Source organism: Leptonychotes weddellii, chromosome 4, assembly GCF_054177405.1.
Source record: "Leptonychotes weddellii isolate Sample4059 chromosome 4, ASM5417740v2, whole genome shotgun sequence".
NCBI lineage: Eukaryota > Metazoa > Chordata > Mammalia > Carnivora > Phocidae > Leptonychotes > Leptonychotes weddellii.
The window spans coordinates 62,361,740-62,387,817 of record NC_138372.1 but is presented as its reverse complement, the minus strand read 5'-3'; the positions used below and the strand labels follow the sequence as shown (position 1 = coordinate 62,387,817).

The 26,078-nt window shown below is 38.0% G+C and overlaps 1 protein-coding gene across 14 annotated transcripts in view; it reads right to left on the bottom strand.

Annotated features, from left to right (window-relative positions):
• The window catches only part of ADGRL2 (adhesion G protein-coupled receptor L2), a 274,450-nt gene that overhangs the window by 182,986 nt on the left and 65,386 nt on the right, over positions 1-26,078 (bottom strand). For 11 of the 14 annotated variants that reach the window (XM_031037135.2, XM_031037138.2, XM_031037136.2 and 8 more), the window contains exon 1: positions 5,832-5,970. The exons of 1 other annotated variant lie outside the window; for it this stretch is intronic. The gene's annotated coding sequence lies outside the window, so the exon portion shown is untranslated. Of the gene's footprint in view, positions 1-5,831; positions 5,971-7,003; positions 7,135-7,298; positions 7,429-26,078 lie in introns of those variants that run through there. 2 more of the 14 variants (XM_081818663.1, XM_081818661.1) reach the window with 2 other exon arrangements.

Below are 26,078 nucleotides of genomic sequence, written 5' to 3'. Positions count from 1 at the left end.
TAAGCTGCACTTTACTTGCAGGTGTTAAGCGCTAGGTTCCTTCACTCGATCTACCTTTTTTAAAGATAATTTTTATTGGCAATACATGGGAAGTTATTTTCTTCTTAAGAAATAACTTTAAAAATCATTGCATAAGAATATATTAGAAAATATCTGCAAATCATTGCCTAATCTATCAGATAAATGACGTAAAAAGATTTTTAAGTATTTTTGGTTAAGACCTTTTATGACACAGTGACCCACTTAAAAAAACTCTACTTATGTCAAAAGAGCATAAAGAGATTTTCATTGTTTATAATATACACATTATAAAACCTATAAAGTCAAAATACCACACTGACGTCCTGAATAAAATTTAGGAATTACAGACCCCCAGTTATATAGTTTCTTCTTTCAAAGTTATTCACACTTAGGTCAAGAAAAATGTCATCATTTTAGGATTCTAATTCTCTAATTCCAATCATTAACTATCTTTATGTTAAACAACCCATTTCTTAAGAGTTTTTCTTAAAGCATTAAAAAAAAAATCACTACTTGACCAATCTTGAGTTGCAAAAAGATTTCAGAGAACAGTCTCAATTTTTCTGATAACATCAAGTCTAATTACAGTAATCGGGGTGATTAAATACTTTTCAACCTTTCAACCTTCAATCAAGAATTATTTGAAGAGATGAATATTTAGGTGGGGCTATAGACTAATTAGTGTTATGTAAGAGAGAAGTTAACTAAGCGATGATTTTAATCTATCTTTAAAATAGAAATGTTTTAATCTTTCTTGAAAATAGTTACAAAACAGTTATCTTTTTAGGTAATATGAACTAATATTTAAACAAATTACCTTAAGAACTGATATGACCAAAACATAAACAGGATTTCAAGGCCTTTTCAGGTCTAGGAGCTAAAGTTGCTATTTTTAACACTTGATCTAAACCATCAATTTGCAAAAATTTTTAGCTAAGTATTTTTGCAAATAATTTGATGAACCTTTCTTCATAATCATGTACTTTATTTCTAGAATTTATTAGTTTGAAAATAATTCCACTTTAATTTTACATGAACCTTTTCCACAGAAAAGCAGACAGATGTCAAATGTGTACCTCTCCAAGACTCAAAATCAGATACAGTGGACATGAAGAGGCAAAGTGTACAGTCTTTGAGACTTTTCGTAAAAATAGCAAATGTGAAATCTTCAATTACTGAATTCTTCATATTTCCAAGAATGTTCATTCCTAATCTAAATACAGTTAATCTGCTCTCTTAAATATCAGCAATTGGTCAAGTGGTATGGATTCTTATTAAAATGAGAACACATTTCTCTCAGGTATGTATAGTGTGTGTAGCCCATACCTAAATTGTAATTCTCTCTTCATCTCATACTACGTCTGTCAATAAAGCGTGATTTGAGTTATTTATTCACAAGTTAGGTCAAATAAATATTTTGATAGAAAATACAGCAATAAACATTTTATTACTATGGTGTACAGACTTCCAGTTACCTCTTGACCTTCCCAACTTCTCAATCTTAGCTCACATATTCCTGTATTACTTAAGACATTAAAATATTGTTAGATTTTTTAATAAAACACAGAAAGCTTCAATAATGATCAAATAAAGATCTAACCTTAAGTAAACCTTGGTTTTAAAGCTTTCCTCTTGCATATTTTAAGAAAGGAAACACCCAGAAGCTTGGTGTTAACGTTTCTGCTGATTGTGAAAATCGCAGCAATAAAAACCCCAATGCTTGTCTTAAAATTAAGACTTGTAGTACTACTCTATGTGAGATACGTATATTTAATATTAGTTTTTATAACATTTGGAAGTTTTGTTGTCTGCTTTGATGTTAGTCTATTAATAAAGCAGAGTCAAAAGCCTGAAAAATTTTTATTTATTGGAAATTCTCAAGTCAAAACCAGAAGTAATTGGTTTGTTCTACCCCACATGACTTAATATTCTGATTTCTCCAACTACCTGCTCCCAGAGCTATCTGCATTTCTAAATTCATTTTCTGTTGCCAACACATAGTAACCCACAGTGATTGAAAATGGCAGCTGAAGTGCTTCTACAACACATTAATTTTTCTCTAAGTAGTCCAATTTTGTCATTGAAATGTTGAAAAAATCTTTTCACTGCATTTTACACCTTCAGAGATTTGCTGAATTCAGGAGCACCATCATATAAAATGAAGAACAATGTTTTCAAGACAATTTTTAGATTATCACTAATAGCTCTAAAGGATAATGTTTTCTTTATAGCACTCTGCATTCAAAGCAGACTAGTTAACAGCAACTTAAGTGCAATAATAGCAATTACATCAATGTGTGCATTTTTACCTCAAAAGTACTTCTTAGACAACTGAAGGGACCAGATAAATAAACTATCATAAAATGATTTCAGGGGCATGATATACAATTTGAATGGCACTAAAAAAAATCTCTTAATCTGAATAAAGTATCTTACTAAACTAAAAACCAAAAATGTTAGGCAATTAATGTAATGATATTTTCCCTCCCAAATTGTTCATCAGAGTTAATTTTCAGTATTAGAATGAAAAACAAGGAGGTCCGAACATTAGTTAAAAAAAAAAGTCCACTTCTAATGAAAGAATATAAACTTAAGTTCAAAATCAACTAACCATCAAAGGTAAAAGTATAAAAAATATGGGCTCCAAAACCTTCTCTGAGGTTCATTTTCATCTTGAGCTAAATAAGTAAAACCAACACTTCCACAGAAGTTGATGAAAAAAGTTCTCCCTTGACCCATCTGCTTGCCATAAAATGACCCAAATGACCCAAGTACTTGTTCTTGTTTCTTTACTCATGGGTATTGAGTTGTTAAAAGAAATTCAAAGAACTTATCTCTCTGCAAATGTAAAAAAAGCATTAACAAATATGCTATAAATATTAGGAAAAATAAACCAACTGTAAGCTGAATTCTCCAGTTTACAGTGTTTGATAAAATACAAAACTTCTGAGACAAAATCAATATTCAAAAAGAATTACTACTAACTAGAATTCACAAATATTCTGAGTATCACCTAGAACGCTTTCTCAAATTTACACTTGCAGAAGTTGCATTAACAAAGTTCATACTGAGTTTTTAATATTCAAACCCTCCACTGATTTTCCCCTTAATTTAGCAAGGATATTAAAAATAAGTTTCCTAGGCGTAAAAATGAGTGTCCCTTTATCACAAGATTTCTATTGTTTTATAGACTAATTAAAAGGCTTTCTTCCCCATTTTACTAATATAACAAAGTGTAGGCCCTAGAAAAGTATTAAGTTAGAAGGAAAAGCTTTCTCACTCTCTTCCACTGAAGGGACCCCAAAAGACAGGCAACAGTGACTATCATTAAATAAAAGGTCACCTTTTTTCTAGGAACAAACCATTTATCAATAGAAAATAATTGTCTTGCCATTTGCAAGGGCTCCACAGCAATAGACAATGTTTTTCGCTCACATAATTACAAAACAGTGAAAGTTCAGAAACACAGCCTGAATCCACCTCCCTATTTTTACCCTTTACAATTCTCATTGCCCTTTGGGCCTCTGCTTGGAAGCAAATGGAAGACAGACTGAAGTTTTCTCAATTGAGCTGAAGCTAAGAAACCTTTGATATGCTAATAGTCCCCTTCAAACGGTAAGAATTCACACTTGCATTAATTCAAACAATTTGTGCAGAATGATGTGAAATGGCACCTCTTTTAGAGGCAAGCAACAAAAGGAGAGAATCGGAATGTCTGAAGGAACTAAACAACAGAACATTTGTTCTGCAGTATTCTCTCTATCATGCATAAATTTCCTGGAGGGTGGAGAGAGGGACAACAAAAAGTTCCACAACACACCTGAACAGAAGTAGATTTTCTTATATAAGGTTTTCCAAATATCATAAACATACTAAATTTAAAGTTACCAAGTTACCTTTTACTTGGGTCAAAAGTCCCATAACAATTTGGAATGTTGTTAAAGACACTACAGAAACTATTCTTTTTTTCTGCTGTGGACGCCTATTGCCTCCTAGTACCCAACTTTTAAGGTCTGCCCAAGATCAAACTTGATTTAGTAAGAGACATCCCAACAGGAAATTATTTACCAAACGGATGTGACTTTTCTTCATTGTGCAACTCGAGTTGAGCAAAGAGCAAACTCGGTGCGGCCCGTTCCAGATACAAACACTGACAGGGAAATGAATGAACCAACAGCGTCCGTTAAATCTATGCCTCTGGAAAGGGGAAGAGAGAAGTACACACACCGTAAAGGCGGCAGGAGAAAATTTAAGAATTGGGGCGGGGGCGGGGAGGAGAGTGCCTTAGAACCCGGCCTTTGTAACGGGAACCATCTGGTCGGTGGTGCGGCTCAGACGCTCCAGGCTGCTTGAGGGAGCTGCTCAGCAGCCTGACACCTTTCAAGAAACAGGAGGAAAACATTTCCTCGGTCTGAATGCAAGACAACACAGTTTGCACCAGGAAGATCGGATGGAGAGGGCCCGGGAAGGGGGAAAGGATGAGGGGGGAGGAGTCCGTAGAAAACCAGGAAAGAAGCCGCACCGCAGGACTTTTCCCTCCAACTATGTTTTTAAAGGACGGAATGAAGAGAGAATTATATATATATATATATATATATATATATATACACGAAAGACGTACGTTCCTTAGCCTTTAGCCTCCTATCAGCGACACTTTGGGCACACAGTAAAGCAGCCAGCGATTTTCCCTACCCCAAGCCCCGCAGTTTGGCGAAAGGAACAAACTTTACTGATCCCAAGTGAAGGAGTCCTGCAAGCGTGCCTCCCCAATGCTAGGACGCTTTTGTCGCTTCGCCCGCCCTCGCCTCTCTACCGGAGGGGTCGGGTCATCCCAGCCAATCAAGGAGCCTAGGCTCGGTTAGCCCGGGGGGTCTCCCCTTTCCTCGCGCTCCTCCCACGCCTTTTCCTCCCCGCAGATCCCCACCCGGCACCCCCATCCTACAAACCAGGCTTCCCGAGGTTCCCAGCCCCACAGCCACCCCAGGAGCCCACGGTCGATAACTTCTCCCACAGGCCCAGCGCGGCCCGCTGCTGCCCTCTCACTGCGGGTCCGGGAGGCTCTCTGCCCTCCCCAGGGCCCGCCGGGTGCCGGGCCCCGCCACCCGTCCGCCCGCCCACCCCGCGGGGCCGCCCCTAATCGTTGCCAGCCCCCGCGCCGGCCTGGCCACATCTGGCTGCGCTTTGCTGTTATCCTCGCCTCTCCACACCACCTAACCACCAACAAGAAAAAACAACAACCCGCAACAACTCACCCCCCACCTCTACTTCCCCCTGAACTCGCTCCGGGCGCCCGGCCTCCCTGCTCCACTTACAGCCCGGGACAGGTCTGCAGGCGGGAGGGGCGGTGGGGGACTGGGCCCCGGGCCCCGCACCCCGAGCAGAGCGGCCCCACGGAGGGCGCGCCTCACATCCCCCTCCCCAGACGGGCTGTAAAAGGGCTAGCGGCACCTTCCAACTCAAGCTTTCAGAAAATCAAAAAACGCATAACCCGATCGTACTCCCCCACGCCCCCTGCAAACACACTGATGCCTAGAGAGCGTTACAACAGCTCCCTGAGAAAAGGAGAAGCTGGCTGGACGGGACTGGAGTTCTGCGTATCGATTTCCGAGGAGAGGAGGTGGGGGGAGGGGGAGCAGCAAGAGCCAGCGCGGGTCTCCCACTCGGCCGGGCCGAACATAAACAAACAGCCGAGCCCCAACTCACCCGCGGCTCCCTCCACCTCCAGCCTCCACCCCCGGGCAGGAGGCGCAAAGCAAACAGGTCTCCGAAGCCCGGCACAGAGGCACATTGTTCGCTCCTGCGGCTCTTACCTCGGTCTGCGAGCGCGCCCCGGGGGCGGGCCGTCTGGCGCGGGGGCCGCGCGGGGAGAGGAGCGGAGGGCAGCGGCGACCCCGGCCGGTGAGGGCCGAGGCCGGCTGCGCGCGCGGGTCGCCGGCCGCCGAGTCCGCGCCGGAGGCAGCGCCGCGGCTCGCCGGCCGGACACGGCGCCGCTGGTCGGCCGCCGCCGCCGCCGCCGCCTCCTCCAGCCAAGCAGCCAGCGCCGGGCGGCTCCTGGGGTTAGGTCAACATTTTCCCGCAGTTTCCCACACGCCGCTCCGCGAGAGGGGTCTTTTACACACGCGCGCACACCCCCAGACCGCACGCTCCCTTAGAAAAATCAAAAATTTCGGAAATCAGAGCGAAAGGAGTGGCGGAGGTAAAAGCCCGACAGAGGTGCGCAGACTTGGGAGTCCCCTCGGAGCGGCAGCAGCGGGAGGGGCGGGCAGACGCCGGCGGCGCGAGGCCAACTCAGTTTGTCAGGCGAAGCCCTTCAGCCCGCGGTCTGCGCGGGCCGGACTGGCATCCCTTGCGCCGACCCTGCGGCCTGGGGCGGGAGACAGCGGCGGCCCCTCCTCACATTTCGGGGCTCCGGGCCGAGGCTGAGCGGTGGCCGCTGCCCCGCGAAAGGCTGAAGGCGAGGACTCTGGCTCGGGAAAGCAGGGAGGTGCACAGAAGAGCCACGCCACGCACAGCTACGGAGGGGAGATGCCCCCCAACAATCCCAAGGAATTCTCCGGTAAGCTCCCGATTTCGCTCCGGCACCTCTGCGAGAGTGTGTGTGAGCGGGGAGAGAGTGAGGGAGAGAGAGGGAGAGAGATGGGGGAGTGCGAAGTCCTGACACAGACTCTCGGCGAGGTCTGAACTGGAGTCACCTCCAGCCTCCTCCTCCCCAAATCCCCACCTACCCACCCCCCCTCCGGAGTTCGACTAATCATATAAACATATTAGCGTGTACAGCGGCAAAGGACAAATCTCTCCCTCCTGATTTTTCCAGCAAGGGGCTCAGGCAAACTCAAAAGAAGATTACAGGCAGCTAAGTACAAAACGTAGAGCAGATAATCTATAACTCATTGCCGCCCAATGGCCATTTTCCACTCCATTTGAGCAGCTGCGGCGGCGGTGCGCCCGAGCAGGAGGGAGGGGAGCGAAAGGGGACACTTACGGGCTCGAGCAGTTCGAGTGGCGGCGGCGGTGGCCGAGCAGCCGCCCGAGGACAGGCCGGCCCCGGCTCCGCCGGCGGGGCGGCCGCAGGGCTGTCCGGGCAGCGGCGGCGAGGGACGCGCGCACTCGGCCTCGGAACGCGCCCCGGAGGCGGCCTGCGGCGGCTGGCGCCCCTCCTCTGCCTCCCTGTCGGCTCGCCACCCCCCGCTCAGTCCCGGGGCTCCGCATCCAGCCTTCCCCCTCCCACCATCAACACACCCCTTCCACCCCGACCCCTACCCCCAAACTCCACTCACTGCGCGCTAGGTCCTCCGCGCGCTCCTCCGGCGCGCGCTCTCCATCCTGTCCACACACACGCACTTTAAAAACATTTATTTTATTTCTGGAACGGGGTGAAGGGTATTTGGGAGAGCACGGCGGAGTGCGGCGCTCGGGCCTCCGAGGCGGGGCGCAGGGGGCTGGCCAGCGGCTCGGGGGCCCCCCTCCCTTCTTCCTTCCAGGCCCAGGAGCTTTCTCCTTGCCTGCACTTCGGAGAGGCGCCCAGGATGCGTCTTTTACCCACCCCGTCTCCAGGTTTTCTCTTTTCTCCACGCAGCGAGCCGGAGGCTTCGAAACTTTTAGTTTCCGCAGCCCTCCTTTTGTGTGACTACTCCGAGGAGAAAAGAACGTCTGTTTGCCGCGGTTGCCTCCGTCGGGCTGCCGCGCACTGGGGACGCTCCAGGGTTAATGCGTCTTTGATACCTGAGATTTCCGGCGCGCTCGTTAATGAAAGTTACATTTTTAAAAATTGCGGTGACTTTTTCTTTGTAGTTACAGAGACCTCGCCAAACTTTGACTTTATTAACTATATTTCACAAGAGCGTTTTGTTTGTTTTTGATTAAATCCACCAGGATAAGCAAAGGAAGGAAAGGAGACTACAAGGCTCTTTACTTGAAAGTGCATTCATCGTGCTGTTAGGTCTGTTTCCCTCATTTCCTTACATTGAAACTGCTTTTGCTCTTGTCCTCTGACCACACTTCCTTGCCACCTCTCTGTTGGTAGTGTCAGCGAACAACTAGGCAGCGCCAACGATGGATCTGAGCTGAAGAGAGCAGACCACGCCGGGACAAATCACCCTTGAAAAATATTTTAAAGCCAGTTTAAGTGTCCTCTGCATACCAGGGAAATCAAAACTGGGTGTTTTTTGGTTTGGGGGCTTTTTTAATTACAAAATCTCTAAGCTGAAAGTCACTAAGTTTTAGGATGTATTTCTCAATCACTGATAGAACTAATGAATGCAGCCCTCAATTAAAGAAGCATGTTTCCATTGGTTTTCAAGAGAAACCGATTCATCAAGATTTAAAACCTCTAGAAAATAGGATGAAACTTGAGCTTCTTTGCTTTCAGAAACTATGTACTTTTTGTTGCTGCGGGTATGTTGCAGTCATCATACTTAAGAAATCATTTCAAACAACAATGTTATTAAAATGTCAACAGCATATTGTTCAAAAGACTTGAAGCCTCTAAATACTTATCAGTATTTTGTCACAGAGCGAGGTATTTGTAGTACTAAAGTAAATCCAGCTATTGGTCAAGTTTGTTCTCAACTTGTAAAGAATCATAAGTTAAAAGTACACATGTGCAAATAACCGAAATGTACTCTTTTGGTTGATTCATTATACTTCTCAAAACAAGAATCCTTGATCATCAAATTTCTTTCTACTTAATGTATTGATGTTTTAATATTCTCACCATTCCAAAAGATAAGAGTAGCCACTCAGAGCATTTGTACTTTAAACTATATAAACACTCCCATTTGGAATTTCTTAGATAACATAATTCAAATATTATAGATGCAGGACACAAGCCTAGTCTGGAAAAAAACACGTATGCAGAGCTGGTGTGAAACCTTACTATGTACCTAAGGTTTCTAAATGTGTCAAAATTATACGTACAACAGATCTACCTAGGAAAATTAAATCAGGCTACTTTAGTTGAAGAGGTAAAATTACAAAATTCTCAGACCTCAGAGGTCATTTATATCATGGTCTCTTCTAGAATTTAAAATTGTTTTATTCAAGATTATAAACCAAAATATGTCAAACTAATAATAATCTACATTTACTGAAAAATTTTAGCCCTTTCCTTTGTTCATCTTTGAAGGTTTTTGACTCATCTCGGCATGATTCACAAGAAGCCCCAATGAGTGCATAGATCAGTCTAATCCTATTTTCTTTTGGGAGGCAAAACCTGGGCTGAAGTTTTTATTTAGTGAGCTTAGTTAGTAATCAATAGAAATTTTTGACTGAATTAAGCAGGCCATATGTTGGCTCATTTACTTATTTATTTAACTCAGAAAGAATTTCTGGAAGAACCCACTGTCTACATTTCATAGGTCTGACATTCTTTGATGTTCGGGACCTAGATGAGTCACTCTCTACTATGTTCCTGAAGAGACTACTACATCACACAAAAAAAGGAGGATGCATGGAGGGGGAAGAAATTGTCAGAAGTGGGTTAAAACTATAAAGAGTGGAAAATGTGTCATACAAGTTTTTCATTTTAATTCAATAGGAGGTGTATTTTATAGAGTTCAAAGGGTTCAACACATTTTTGTGAAGAATATAATAAGCTTGCTATGTTTTTTAAAATTACAGCTAAATGTATTCCTTCTCTAGGATGTTTTAAATATTAAAGAATTTTTAATTCTTTCCTTGCACTTTACCCATAATAATGCTTCAACCTTCTTTGTGTCCACAAAGAAGAATTGAAAAAGAGCTTTTAATTGCATTGATATATTCAGGTTTAAGCTGTTAGTCACAAACCTGCCATTACAAAGGAACCCTTAAATGACACGCACATCCAGAAAACATAATTTGCCTGACACTTCATGACAATTCAAAACATAATTTATAACAATACAGGTGTTATGGCAGAAAAAAAATGAAATGAGAAGCTTAATAATGTCTGCAGATGTTAGCAAGTTAAGGGGAGTTGGAGTATATTATGCATTCCCTAAAATCCAATCAAATTAACTACTCATTCTGTATTATTATTTAAGTAATGGCAAAATCATTGACTTATTCAGAATACTTGCTAAGTGTTTTTAAAAATAAATTCTGCAAAGGACAAAGGAAACACCCATTTCCATTTGTTTTATGTTAAATCAACATCTAACCACTCATGGTGATTTCATTCAAAGAAAACAGAAGGAACTCGTTAGCTTATGTGGTTAGAGAGATTGATGGGCTTCAAACATTTTAACCATATATGTTTTTTCCAACTGTAGAAACTCGTGTTTTTAATTTAAGCAACCTTAAAAAACTAGATTATTTTATTCTGTGAGTTCACATATTTCTGATACAGAAATTATGCTAATTTTTGAAGCTATTACCATCTAAGCACCTTTGTTTAAAGGAAAGTGATGAGGCACTTGTCAAAATACAAGTATGAATAACAATAGTTTGGTTACCAAATTAAAGAATCTGAAGAAGTAGGAAAATGGGCTTTAAAATATTATGATTAGCACAAGCCAGTAGAATAGTAAGGAACTTCTTCACTGTCCCACTCTGGCAAACTTGGATATAGATAAGACAGTTCTAAAAGGGGCTACATGGAGGTGGGCTGGGGTGGAGTGGGGAGATTGGGGACTTCATACTGGGCCAAAAATTCTAAGTTTGAGCTGCATAGCTGTAGAGAACTATTAAGGAGAGTAGGCTGTATTCATAATGGGAAGTATATTTTGCCTGTGATGAGAGTGATGTTAGTTCTAAAATAAAACAAACAAGTAAACAAATAACAGGTGAACCTGGTCTGGTTTCTAATACACAAACAGAAATAAAATTAGATTTCATCCTAAAGTTAACCAGTTCCCATTTCTTCATCATTACTATTCAGTGATGCTTAGTGCTGAAACTAGCTTTCCCTACTCTAGAAAGTATTTTAAAGCTCTAGAGCAGATCAAAGCAATATGTGAATACCAAACTTAACTAGAACTGGTTGAAAGTTGCTAGCTTTATTTTTCATTTTAGCTTTGCCATGCATGTAGGCTGAAAAGAAATCAAAACTCATTTTCCATGAGAGCAGAAACATATGAAAGCATTTGGCAAAGCCAAGAAGTTTAACTATTCTCCCAGCTCTCTTCAGGCTGAGTAAATCTTTGTCCAAGAAAGCCAAACTCTATCTAAAATGTAGAGATGCAGTCTCCAAAAGCAATGACATGTAAACAACAGTGTACATATGATTATAGTGAACTGTGCTTAATGATATTATTTAGAAGTATATAATCACCACATATATTATTATATATTTATCATTTTATAATTAATACTTTTTAAAAAAATCCACCAATACAACTGGTAGCATGACTCTGTGCACTTAGAGTGTTTATATGTATAACAATATATAAAAGATTATAAAAATTTTATACCATTGCCATTATGATACTCAAAAGTAAGCAAATTAAAAAAGATGTCCTACGTAATCATTGTTCCACTGAGTCTTATACAACTCTAAGTTAGTCTTTCTTTCCCATAGATTGTTCCCATTACTCCTGTTAATCTCTGCACTTTGAGGATTTTCTATAATTGGGTCTTATAGATCTTTTTCTATCAATGTTTCTGTCAAACCATGAAGTATAACTATAATAACACTCATTTTATACAAAGCTTTCCATGGCCTCTTATAATAATAATTTTGTTCATTGTACTCACAACCAAATATTTTATTGAAGTCCATAGTTTAAAAATAGGTCTCCCCATCCCTTTTTAATATATGCAGAAAACCTCTATCAACAATAGAGATGAAATTTCTTTATTTTTTTTTAAGTATTGAAGCTAAACTAAGAGTAGCCTAAATCACAACTCTTTGTTTTAAATATAAAACATTTGGATGGGCAATGCTTCGTAAAGCAGACATGTACAGCTTGGGTGAGAACAAAAGCAAGTCAATGGTTAATAGCAGAGGCAACTCCACTCTACTGAATCTAAACCCTCAGAGATAACCAAATAGCAATTTCAGAGAAGTCTAAATAGAATTTTTAGTGTCTCTGCAAATATTTTTGATTATTCATGTCATAGTTCATTGTAGCACAGCAAACTCGCAAACGGCTTTTAAGAGTCAGAAAACAAACTCACAAATACCTCTTGCATCTTACAAGGTGAGTCAAAGGTATAATTATATAAAACTTCTAATATTTTCCTATTAGAAAACATTATAATTTTCTTAACGTTAAGCATAAAATAATAAAATAATAATTGTAATCTATGATCTCACTATTTTTTTAACAAAAAATTATTTTGTTGCAGTTTTGAAAATACAGTGTAAAACTGTATAATGTGAGATGTTTGACCTTGACTTTGGTTGATCCTTCTGATCATATACACTACCTATTACTAACATTTTTCACTATTTTGTTCTCTAATATGATAGTTATTTTTTAACTCCACTTACCTGCTTTATTTTTTAAAGGCCTTTCTTTGTTGTGTATATTTCAGTAAACATAAATTTGTCTGAGCATGTGGAAAATAGAATAGCAATTTGCAAAGATTTTTCTTCTAAGCCTAGCTCTCATCATAGTTTCTTGATAAGATAATAGAATGTAGCCATCTCTATTTTCAAGAATAATTTAAATCTTTATAATTAAGTTTCAACTTATTGCAGCTCATTACAGTGCATTCTTAAGGTCACTATGAAATCAATCACTTAGGACCTAGACCAAACAATGATGTAATAGGCATATGTTTTTTGATAAGTAAAAGTGCTTTAGAAAAGAATTCGTTTTCTTTAAAATAAGCATCCAAATTTAGAATCATGCCTGAAATGTCATTTATATCTTAAAGGAATACTGAAATGATTTGGAAATGATAAGGTTTTGTGGAGCTATATTCAATGAAAAATTTTTGTTTTAGGTTAAAAAATAAGGACACATAACCTCTCCAGCTATTCTACATTAAAAAAGGAGTTGCTGAACTGTCACTTGAACAGTATATTCTTTGAATGGTTTTGTTTCAGTGATGGCGATGTGTTGCACTGAACCATCCACCCTCTTATCCGATTGTCCTGGTTACCAAAATCACATACCTACAAATAACTCTTTTAGTGCATTAAAAGAGTGCCCCCCTTCATTATGGGAATGTAATTTATGACACCAATTTAATTAGAACTATGTCCTTACTACCTGAATTAATGACCCAAATTCAAACCACATATATTTCATTGTTCAGACAATGTAGAATACACTACAAGAAAAACTAATTTCCTGTTTATTATCTAATGATAATTGAAACACAATAATTCATTATAATACTGGATTACTGCTATATATGAAGTAGCATGTCTCAAAGAAATAGGTCATGGAAATAATATGAAAAAATATTTAAAACTTGTTAAAATTAAATTAGAGAAATGCTGAGTAAGAATGCTAGGTATAAAATATAAATGAGTATTCAAGAATATAAACTATTTTTAAATAATATGGATCCCCAGAAGACAATCATTGATCATTTAAAAAAAAACTATGGGTAATCAAATAAGGAATCTGAAAAATATTTAAAAGAATGAATTTTGACATTTCATATAATTACTCAATATTTACTTTCTCTCCAATGCCCTATTGCAAAATGATTTAAGATATGATATATATAAATCAAAGTATTTTATGCAGGTATAGATTTGAGATGATAATGCTAGCCTGTTCGTTTATAATGAATATTTCTATATAGAAGGAAATCATATAATGTCAAAAATAGATACTAGATTGAATATTTAGAAAACTACCTTTAACTACTTAGGTAAGTTTATAGCTTATCAAAATTTGTAGATAAAATATTACACCTTATAACTAAGGAAAGTCTACCTTTGCCTTAGTTTTCCAGTTAATGAAAGAAGTGTTTAAATACTCTATAGTTAGATTATTAACTTCTACAAAACTGAAACAGATGTGTGTCTTAGTATGCTATTAAATTTATGATTTACATAGAACCCTTACATAGAGCTAAGCAGAGGCCAATGATTCTAATTTGCTCTAGATTTACAATAACCTGATCTGGGTTTTGTAAGTATTGAAACACTTTAAACAAAATTAGAAAGCAGTTGTGCTTTCTGTGATTAAAGATGCAATTCTCTTTGGAGTAATGAGAAAAGTTAGAACATGTTTCTTTCTCTATGGATGTTTCTATTATAAACATGAGTGCTATACATTATATATTTTTGTTACTATGATTTCCTTGTTTTTAATTATAAAATAAACCAATTGAATTTCACTGGAGTCTCAAATTGAAACTATGCCAAAATTTAGCTGAAGAATGTGTACTGAGCTTCATAAAAATCCTTAAAAATTTTTCCCAGGGTCTTAAGGTCTTGTTATACAAATAGTAGTTCACCATAATTTTCTAGTGCAAAGCATCTTCCTGATGAAGACCTGTGCAGCAAAAGGGCGTAAGTGCTAAATACATTACAAACCCTAGAAAATGACATATATAAAATTGTTCAGGATTAATGAGTCATATAAATTACATATAGAAAAAAAGTCTATTTTATCTCATTACACAAATTATAACATTTACAGGACTATTATTTAAACCTTCTTCTACTTAGCTTGGTGAATTATAATCCATCAGCTCCTAAAAATCAGATCTATAAAAACACTTTATTTTAAACACTGTGAATACTGTTTCCTTAAAAGTCAGTCAGAAATGTTGATATAAATATCATTGTAAGCATCTGTGTGTATATTTATGTATATAGAAAATAAGTACATGCAAAAGTATTAATTCATTAAAAGTTTATCTCTCGTAAAACCTTTATTAGCCCTTGAAGTCTTTGCCACTTCATATAAAATGATTTATCTTTTGAATAACAAGGTTCCATTAATCTGTTTGACGAAGGAATTTTTAAATCATTTAAATAATTTATTTGAATGAATTATTTAAATTCCGTAAAATATATATGCACATGTATATGTATGTATCTGTGTCTATATATCTGTGTTCTGGCACAATATCACAGAAGAAATACGAAATAGAATTCAGAATACATTGTCCTTGACACCACCGGTGTGACTTGGTGTTGCTGCAAAGTGTTCTTTGATCACCCACTGTTTGCATAAGACCCCTGTTAGAGGGCCATTTGTGCCTACATTTGGCACAACAGGGTGGTTTAATTTAGTCAGAGAAATGTGCATGTTATTTTTTATACTCATTTTTAATTTTGTGTTTTTACTGAGATTGCAGGCTGACATATTTTTCAAAATGTAAGCATAATAAAGGCAATTATTCAACACGGATAGAAAACTTGCTTTCCTCAATTCGGGGGTCTAGCTGCTAGCGGGAAGTGGTAAACAAACTTCTTCCCCAAAGAAATAAATCATGTGTGGAAACAAAGGGCAAATATACATGGAAAATAAGTAAGAATGTACACAAAAATTTATAAACAAATACACAAAACTAATTAGGACATAAAGATTTATATAATATGCTTAATATGCATGGCATTCAGGAATTTTAACTATATACTATTTCTTCACAGACTATTACTTCACAAAATTTTCTCTCAAAAAGATCTTATTATTCTTTTTCCCCAAAGATGCATTTTTACATATAAAAATAATGAAAATGATGGAATATTTCCCCAGGTTTGGTAAGGTTATAGAATAAATTTATGAAAGGTTCTCCCCAATTTTATTTTTAAACATGCAGGAAAATAAGCTTTCGGGGCACCTGGGTGGCTCAGTTGTTGGGTGTCTGCCTTCAGCTCAGGTCATGATCCCAGAGTTCTGGATCAAGCCCCCCATCGGGCTCCGTGCTCGGCAGGAAGCCTGCTTCTTCCTCTCCCACTACCCCTGCCTGTGTTCCTGCTCTTGCTATCTCTCTCTCTGTCAAATAAATAAATAAAATCTTAAAAAAAAAAAAAAAGGAAAATAAGCTTTCACCTAAGTATCTCCTACACAGAACGAAACAGGATATATATATATATATATATATATATATATATATAGTTTTTACTTTCTAGTCATCTTTCTTTTGGAAACTACATCCAGTTTTTCCTTGGTGATGCTGTAGCCCTCTCCATTCTATTAGGTTTTGGTGGGTTCATTCAGGTTTTATTTCAATTTTGTGACCCATCCTTTCAACAAATTCCTTTTAGCTTTATTTACCAGAGAGGTCCTAATTTTATGTATATTAAAATCTCAATCTGTGTTTGTGGCATTTAGTAAAATTTGAAGGTTCTATTTTGTCCAGTCCTTTTCTCCCTTACCCAACAATCCATAATCCCAGCTATAACACTATATGGTTTATACCCATTACCCACAATACTCAAACCTTAGTAAGAAGGTATGAAAAGCTCTCAGTGGACTGATACAACTGTTAAAGGTACTTGTTATACCAATGTAGCATCATGAACTCTTGGGGAGACAATAGTCTTTCAAAAATTCATTACATGCCCAAAACTCCTATCTGGAACTTCCTCTCTGGAAGCTCCTCTCTCCCTGCCCACAGTCTTATATCAAGAAGTGGAAATAGCCCCCAAAATACCTCCAAGCATATATATATATTTATATATATGAAGTAATAGTACACTGTTCAGAATGATACACACCAATCAGGTGAAGTAATTTTTTTTTTAAAGATTTTATTTATTTATTTGACAGAGAGATAGCGAGAGCAGGAACACAAGCAGGGGGAGTGGGAGAGGAAGAAGCAGGCTTCCCTCCGAGCAGGGAGCCCGATCTGGGGCTCGATCCCAGGACCCTGGAATCATGACCTGAGCCTAAGGCAGACGCTTAACAACTGAGCAACCCAGGCGCCCCAGGTGAAGTAATTTTTTAAACACTTTACCTACTCTCAGATTTTTGAAGAACAATGGCCCCTTTAGTGTCTAGCAAAGGACCTGAGCTATAGTTCGTTATTGAAAAGTGTTTATAGAATATATGAGTCAGAATCCTATAATCATGAATACTACTATAATATTTAGTTCAATAATAAGGCTACTTCTTATCCAAATATTGTAGCATTGCTTTGCTGATATGGATATTACAAGTCAAATAACCTAGAAATCTTATACAAATATACTTATCACAAGTGTACATATAAACACACATATATAAATTTACTTAACACATTTGTTTAGTCAATTTATTGAAATATTTTTATAGACCATATGTAAATATTTTACTGTCTTTACAAATTGGTGACTGCAATGAAAATTTGAGTGTTTTTCTAAAATTTAATTTAATAACAATATTTGTGTGTGAGTGTGCTTTTAAGTAAAGAATCACAGATACAGACAAAATTGTTCAGGGAGTATATAGCACTATTATCTTCATGTATGTGTGTGTTTGAGAGGTGGGACATAGCTCAAGGAAGGCAGGAAGTTAATATGTTTGAGTTTTTGAATTCAGAGAAGTTGAAAAGTTGGCTGTCTGTTCTATATTACCTAGAACAAGCTTTCTCCCTTCTACTTTTCTGTCGCAACAACTTATATAACATAACGATGTGTTTAGGGAACTTCAGAAATTAGAATCAATGGGACTTACATGAAGCATTTCAAGGGTTTTATTTTGTACCCCAGTACTTTGGTTTTATTCACACACAAAACATCTGATATTTCATGTATTATGGTAAAGTATCATACTTCCATCTTAGCTCATTTATGATTCACTAAGCAGTCAAAGATTGGAACCCTACATCCAAGAGCCAAAAAACATTTTAACCATTTTTTTTCCTGCCAAATCACTAGCAAATTTTATTAATATTATTTTAAGGAGTAAATTTATCAAAATTTCCAAGGAAGTTCTCATTTTCTGCTGACACTTTAAATTCTATTTCTTTTTGTTTATATTCCTAGTTTGTTTTTTTTTTTTTTTTAGGGAGTGAGTGAGAGAGAAACAGCATGAGAGGGGAGAGGGTCAGAGGGACAAGCAGGCTCCCCGCTGAGCCGGGAGCCCGATGTGGGACTCGATCCCAGGACCCTAGGATCATGACCTGAGCCGAAGGCAGATGCTTAACCATCTGAGCCACCCAGGCACCCTATATTCCTAGTTTTTAAAAAATCTTTTCAAAATATATTAGTATAGTACTTTGCTATCTAAGGAAATCATAGTGAATATTATTTTATCTTTCTTTGATGACATGCAATTTTTGAGTGTTGAAGAACCATAAAAATGAACATTGATTATCACAGCTCTTATTACACATCATTGTATTTATTGATTTACTCCTCTCGCACTAGACTGACAGTAAGCTCCTTAAAATCTCACTAAACTCTCTATGCCAGCTCTTAGCACAGCATACAACAGAGGTCACGAACTGCTGGCCTGTATAAAATCTAGCCAACAAATGTAATTTATTGGTTCCATGGATCCTGGGTTACATAGCATTTTGTTTGTTTGTTTTTAAACAGTTATTTGTCAAATTTTAAAATTAGGAGGTTTTGATCAAAACGTGGATTTCCAGCTTCTGGGGGGAAAAAAAAAGGAAAGGTCCAACAACATTGGGTGGATGTTACATCATAGCAGCATTCAACCGGAGAGACCTTTCCTTTTAATGAAAACAAGTACCACCCTATGACCCCCTCAAAATCAAGGCAAAGTATCTTGTGCCATGAATCACCTAATCAGTGATAATGTTTGTGTTCTACTTAAAAGTGTCATTAAAGGAAAGTGAAATATATCTTCACCCATATCTTTGCTTTTGTTTTGTTTTGTTTTATAATTACTTAATTAATTAATCTCTACACCCAAAATAGGGCTCAAACCCATGAACCCAAGATCAAGAGCCCCATGCTCCTCCAGCTGAGCCAGCCAGGCGCCCCTTCACCTGTATCTTTGTAAAGTGAGAAATAGAAAGATAGATCTAGAGAACTATGTGTTTAACCTAACTGCCCATCACTCACTTTTTCTTTCCTATTCCTATAAACATTTTAATTTTTGAGCTCCAGTGGTCAAAAACTTGTATGTGAGTGCATGCATGAATTATACTGTCAATATATATTGAAAGACATGGGGGCGCCTGGGTGGCTCAGTCGGTTAAGCAACTGCCTTCGGCTCAGGTCATGATCCTGGAGTCCCGGGATCGAGTCCCGCATCAGACTCCCTGCTCAGCGGGGAGTCTGCTTCTCCCTCTGATCCTCCCCCCTCTCATGCTCTCTGTCTTCCATTCTCTCTCTCAGATAAATAAATAAAGAATCTTTAAAAAAAAAAAAAGAAAGACATGAAGAAATGTCTTGTATAGTAGTAATGGTGCTTTGCTGTATTCAAAGGGTAAGTATATACACCACCTCATTTGTGCACTTACTGTGTAGCTCAACACTGAAATTATAATGCCGCACCCCCCATTCTCACCAACTAGCTCAATCCTCTCTCTACTTATATTTATATTCACCAGTTTTTTCTTTTTCTCCTCATTTGACAACACTTTCTAGCACTCTTTCACTGATGTTTACTCTTGCATATTCTTTTCTTTCTGTGACCTGTTCAGTTTCCCCCTACATGGCGAGGTAACTCGACAGTAACAAATGATGGTTTTGATTATTTTTGTATTACCTAATGTCTCATAAGTGTAGTTCACCAAGGGAGGACACATGAAAGGAATCAGTCTTTTTCAACCAAACAAACAAATGGAAGAAAATACCCTTTAAGTGTTAATTCACAGGGTTTAAAAGACTTAATAGTTAAAACAATTATGACACTAATACAGCAGAAAAAGCTAAACGCAAAATGTTTTAAGGCAAACAAGCTAAGCCTTTACTAAAAATACTAAAAGCAATTGATAGTCTCAGATATGTTTAAAAAATATTCTTTGTTAAGGGTGTACTTTTCAAAGAGAGAATTAAGATTATCTACTGAACCTGAGTCAGGAATATTTTTTTTTTATTATCCCAAATTTGTTATGTTTCTTATTTATGAGTGTTATTAGTACTATTATCATAATCCCTATTTTTATTTTATAATTTGTATTTTCGTATACAAAATTTTTATTATGATTACAGGTCAAAACATTTTCCCATATGAATATAACTCAATTTTATGTAATTATGTCAACTGGAAAATATGATCATAATGAATTAACTCCACAAAGTGAGAATCACCTGTATTAAAAATACTAGTTTTTTAAAAGTCCTATAAATTATAGTTTGCAGAATATCCTTTGTATCAGTAAAAAAACCCTAATACACACTTTCTGAAAAGAGCCTTTTGTGCTCGTTGTAGTAATTTTACTGAGATACTGCTGTCCTTATTTAAGTTTCATAAAATTTTAGGGGCAACTGGGTGGCTCAGTAGGTTAAGCACCCGGCTGTTGATTTTGGCTGTTAGTGATCCCAGGATCCTGAGATGGAGCCCAGCTTCAGGTTCCATACTCAGCAGGGAGTCTGCTTAAAAGACTCTCTCTGCCCCTCCCCACTCAAATAAATAAATAAATCTTTAAAAAAATTTATTAGAACAATTATATATGTCAGTTGTTGAGACAGACACCATACAAAAGAAAATCTCAAATTTCCCATGCAACTTAGAAACTGATATTGGCATATATGATTGGATCCTTTTCATATTAGAAATTTTCAGTATTTTTTCACTAAGCAAAGCTCTTCTATAACAACAAAAGTAAAATTGTTTCTAGTAATCATAGTACTTATTTTTCAGAAATTTTGTCTTTTCTCCCTTTTCACTTTTCCTGCCAAATTGTGAAATAAAAGATATATTCCATTCATAAAATTGGATAATTAATTTGGCCAATTAACTTAATCTGTGTCCATACTAAAAAGTATGAAACGTTTTTATTATTGTTTTTGACTCTTGACAGAACACATACATCAAGAAGTAGAATTTCTTTTCTTAATGCTTAATAAGCATCCCATGAGGCTATACCTAGATTAAATCATTTATATTCACTTCTTACTTAAAATTCTACAATTTGGTACAGTCAAGAATTTGGTAAATACCATTTTATTTTTTTAAAAGATTTATTTATTTATTTGAGAGAGTGAGAATGAGAGAGAGAGAGAGAGAGTACATGACGGGGGGAGGGTTAGAGGGAGAAGCAGGCTCCTCGCTGAGCAGGGAGCCCGATGTGGGACTCGATCCCGGGACTCCAGGATCATGACCTGAGCCGAAGGCAGTCGCTTAACCAACTGAGCCACCCAGGCGCCCCATGGTAAATACCATTTTAAATCACTTTGCTCTGCAAAAGTTTTTGAAACACCACCACTGGAGCATTTGACATATCCTTTCAAAAAAGCCACAGGCCTACTTTTTTAACATAAAAACTATATTGAAGATTAACATTTTCTTCTACCTTATCTTGGAAAAGATCTGTAAAGGGCTTCATAAAGTGTAAATTCACTTAACTTTGGCTAATGTTAATTTTAAGATGTTTGAAAAACCTTTAGAAAAGCAACACAAGCTAAAAACTTAGAATTTGGACCAGACCACCAGTTGTCTCAGCTCTACCATGTTGAGGCCTCCATAACGTGCCCAAGTTATGGAGGCTCATCTTTAAATTAACTCTTTCTTTCTTTCTTTCCTTGTTTCTAAAATGGGAATCATAATTATGTGTATTTAATAGTGTTGCCGTGAGGGTTATATGAATTAATACAGGTAGTCCTTAGCACATAGTAAGTCAGTCCTCAAATATTTACTATTATTTTGGTACCTTAATAGCATAAAACAGTTGACAACTCTTCAAAATGCTGCCACATAAATGCCTAAAACTGTAGGAGCTAATGTGAAACAATTTTGAACATTCTTATATATTCTTACATATTGGGTTGTATGATAGCAAAAGATTTTAGAAGGACGTTTTGAAACATACAGCTTTATATTGACTAAATGAAATTTTTTGTCACATGTATGCCAGTGTTGTTGCTGGTAGTTTTGATTGCTCTAAGTTAACAATTGGAAGAATCCACTCACTCTTAGTTATGTTCACAGCTTATGATTTTCATTCTTTTTTTATTCAGAAGTGCTTCATTTGGGGGCACTTGGGTGGCTCAGACAGTTGGGCGACTGACTCTTGATTTCAGCTCAGGTCGTGATCTTGGGGTTGTGAGATCGAGCCCCGAATCCACATCCAGCTCCACAGTGGAGCCTGCTTAAGATTCTCTCCCTCTCCCTCTGGCCCTCCCCACTGCTTGTGTTTGTGCACTCTTTTTCTCTCCATATAAAAATAAAGTGCCTAGTGCTTTCATAAATCCATAACATTAGAAGAATATCTGGTTAAGCTTATTATACTCTGAAATAGCTAAACACAATTGATGACAGCTGTCTATTAGGCACCTTAATTTTTATTTATTAATTTATAATCTTTCATATTCCCAAAAGAATTTAAGGATATTTAAAAATAAATAGAAATACAAGTAATAAGAGTAAATAAGAATGACAAGGCAAAGACAAAGTAAAGATTGGAAAGTAAATAGCAGGAAAATGAATGTAGGCAAGGTATGCTTATATGCACACCAGCTTTAGATTTGCCTTTAGTCTAAGAGCTACACAAAGAGAAGGGCTGTTTCAGGTTTCCCAATGCCCAGCAAATGCATGACCTGATGATGAGACCCAAGAGAACCCTGACTAAATGGTGATACTGGTCGATTACTTATCCTCCCATCCCATCTCTATTTCTGGTCCATCCCTCCATCCTGTCTTCACTACTGAAGTTGATAGTCCAGTTTTGCCTCTGCTACAAAGATGTCCTTCCTTCTTTCCTCTGTTGTTCCAATAACAACAAAACCTCGCCAAAGGCTAGTTCAACTTTTTTTTAAGCCAAGTTACTTAGAGAATCCTATACATACTTCGATTGGTTCATTCTGTCAGGTTTTTTTTTTTCTTTTAATAGAATATTTCTCCATTTATTTAGGTCTTCTTTAATTTCTCTCTCAGAGAAATTTTGCAGTTTTCAGTGTACAGGTCTTGCACATATTTTGTTAAATTTATCCCTTAGTATTTCATATCTTTTGATGCTCCTGTAAATAATATTTTTTTACATTTTCAATTTCAATTGCTTTTTGCTAGTATATATAAGTAAAATTAATGCTTTTACTGAGATATAATTCACGTAGAATAAAATTCACCCTTTTAAAAAATATAGTTCAGTGGTTTTAGTATATTGAGAAGGCTAGGCAATCATCACCACTATCTAATTTTATAACATCTTCAGCACCCCAAAAAGAAACCCCATTAGCAGTCACTCCCCATTTCCCCTCCTACGGCCCCTGGCAACCACTAATCTATTTCTATTCCTGTGGATTTGCCTGTAGAATTAATTTTTAGGTACTGACCTTATAGCATGAGACCTTGCTACGCTCATTATTTCTAGAGCTCTTTAATAGATTCCTCCTGATTTTCCACATATATGTTCATGTTGTCTGAGAGACTGAATACACAAATAGACAATAGGCAAACCAAATATGACAGTAGAACTCTGACCCACAAGCTCCGCAGCAATCAACACAGAATGGTCAAACTAGATCAGCGACTACCAACTTCCCTGTTTTTTGATCCTCCTTCTAACTCAAGACAACCAGAAAAAGACAAATGTGCTTCCCAAACCATCACACAAGACTCACTTCTAGTGAACCCACTTCTAGCTTCCCCATACCAGCAGCCTCCAATCAGTGCTTACTAGAAGCCTTCCCCTTTTTTCTTTATAAAGCATCCCCATCCACCCTGACTTTGAGTCTGCCAAATGCAAGTCTTAGGGACTGACTATCTGCTCTAGCAAACTCTGAATAAATAGTCATTCTGGAAGATTCATAATAGAAAGGAAGGCATCAAAATCTCTGGAAGGACTTTGGGGAGTGAGGAGAAAGAGCCCAAGATGGTTTTGGTGGCATGTTCCCCATTTCCACTGCCAACCCCTGGGAAACATTGTTTTAAAGCAACTACAGAATCTAACTAAATTTAATGAATTAACCCTTCCTTGTAGGGAAATGATAAACTTGGAGGAGAGAGAGACAATGGCTCCACTGGGTATAACTAAGATATAGTACTAGTTAACAGCAGGGTTCTAACTCAGGGAATGGTTTACAATTAATATATTTTTAAAGTATATCCATTTTACTGTAGAGCACAGAGTGAGTTTTGGTATTATTGGTATGGAGAGACATGATCTCCATTAATATACCGTATTCCTAAAATAATAAACTTGACTTGTCTGGTTGTTTGAGGCTATGTCTTCTTGGAGTTGCTATTTTGCTTTTACTGGATTTTGTTCAAAAGGAAGTTGTGAAGCAGGGTAGGAGATTAACATTAATCAGACACCATCTCTATGTGTCAGATATCATGAGGACGTTTTAATGTTATTTTATTTTAAGGCTGGCATTCAGCTGGCAAGCTCCAGCAAGGCTTGCTGGTAGTTTATGACCAGCATCTATTCTGATCTATTAGTGCCCAAGCTCAACCATTTACACATTGCTAAATATTTTAGTGTTATCCTTACTCTATTTAATCTTCAAAATAAACCTCCTGGGAGACAGGAACCCTGGAGGCTGGAGGCAGAGATACTATTCAGGGACCCCTGACCCTGACTTTGCCTGCTCGTCCCCATCATGCCCAGAGGAGGTTTTCTTGCGTGTGCTAGTTTGGCTCTAGAACTGGGAGAGCCCACTATCAGTAAGCATTTTCTTACATGGATGTGCCTAGGGTATAAATTCTTCTAAAATAATAAGTTTGAGTTTAAAAAATTGTGTTTTTCAACCTTGGAAGTAGTGTTTCTGGCAGCTGTGTGGCCCATAGGGAACCAGAGGAAGAGAAGAGCGAAGCCAAGGTGTACTGTGTCTGCATGCACCTGCTTCTGATACAAATGGCCACCTGGATGTAGGTGGAATCCACTTTCGTATTTTTGGCTAACTATTGGGAAATGGCAGGTGTACGTGTGCTATCTTCCTGCCCATCTATAACCAACCTGAAATGCTGTAATTCTATGATAAATGAGGAAAGTGTGACAAAGGAAGGTTACTTTGTCTAAGGTGCTAATAGTAAGGTAAATATTAGATGTGTCTTTGGGACTCTAAAACGTGCACATCTTGTTTCAACTTTCTTTTAGCTGAAAAACATTTTTCTCTAAAAACAATCTTACATAGCAACCCAATCAGTTAATAAACAATTAATGTATGCTCTGATTAAAGCAAGATGAAGGCTAAGAGTTCACGCTCAGCGCCACCTTCTCTACTTTGAAACTTAGTGCTCTTAAGATCAAGTTGGAAAAACAATGATTTCCAAAATGCTGCCTCTCTCAGACTCACTCTTGTTCACCTTGGTAAATAATTTATTCAACAAACATACTGTGTAACTATTGACTGCCAGACTCTAGGAGTGCAAAGATAAATAAATACGGTCTGCCGTCAAGAAGCTCATAGCCTGAGGGAGGAGAAAAATACAGGAAAAATAAATTAACAAACAAACAAATTAAAACAACCACCAATATTGAGACTTTCCGTATCAGTTCTCACAACTGTAAGAGATGGGAATGTTTAGCTCTTTAACAGATGAGAAAACCAAAATCAGAGAAGTTAAGGAGATGATGTATTGTCATGCATCCCCTGAGTGTCAGAATAAGGATTATCATCCTGGTCCCAGGGATGCCAAAACCCAGAGACTCTTCTGTAGGATGCAGCCTGCAATTTGTGGTAAATCTTTAACAAAGTAAGCACATTTTACCACAGATTTAAATTTAAAATGCAAATCTCTTAAACAAGAAGGGGGGGAAAGCCCACAGAAACCAACAGATTAAATCATTAAAATCATTATCATAATAATACCACTTTACACAGCCACTGTCTTTACACACCTATTAGCTCCTTCCCTCTCATAACAACTCTGTGAGGTAGGAAGGGCAGGCGTTATTTGGCTTTCACTGAGGGAAGTAAGTCTCTGGGCTATTCATGGAAGGTAACCTGGTGGGGTGAAATTTACTGGCCTAAGGGAAAAACACCTTATCTTGCAATCACTATCTCTAACTAGTAGTGAGACTGTGGACAAGTCAACTAACCATGGTGGGTGACAGTTTGCTCCTCAGTAAAAGCAGAGTCCAGATCTTTCATCCTTCAGTTAAGGGCCTTTCAGTTCTGACTTCTGCAAGATACTATATGGCTTGGTCAAGAATAG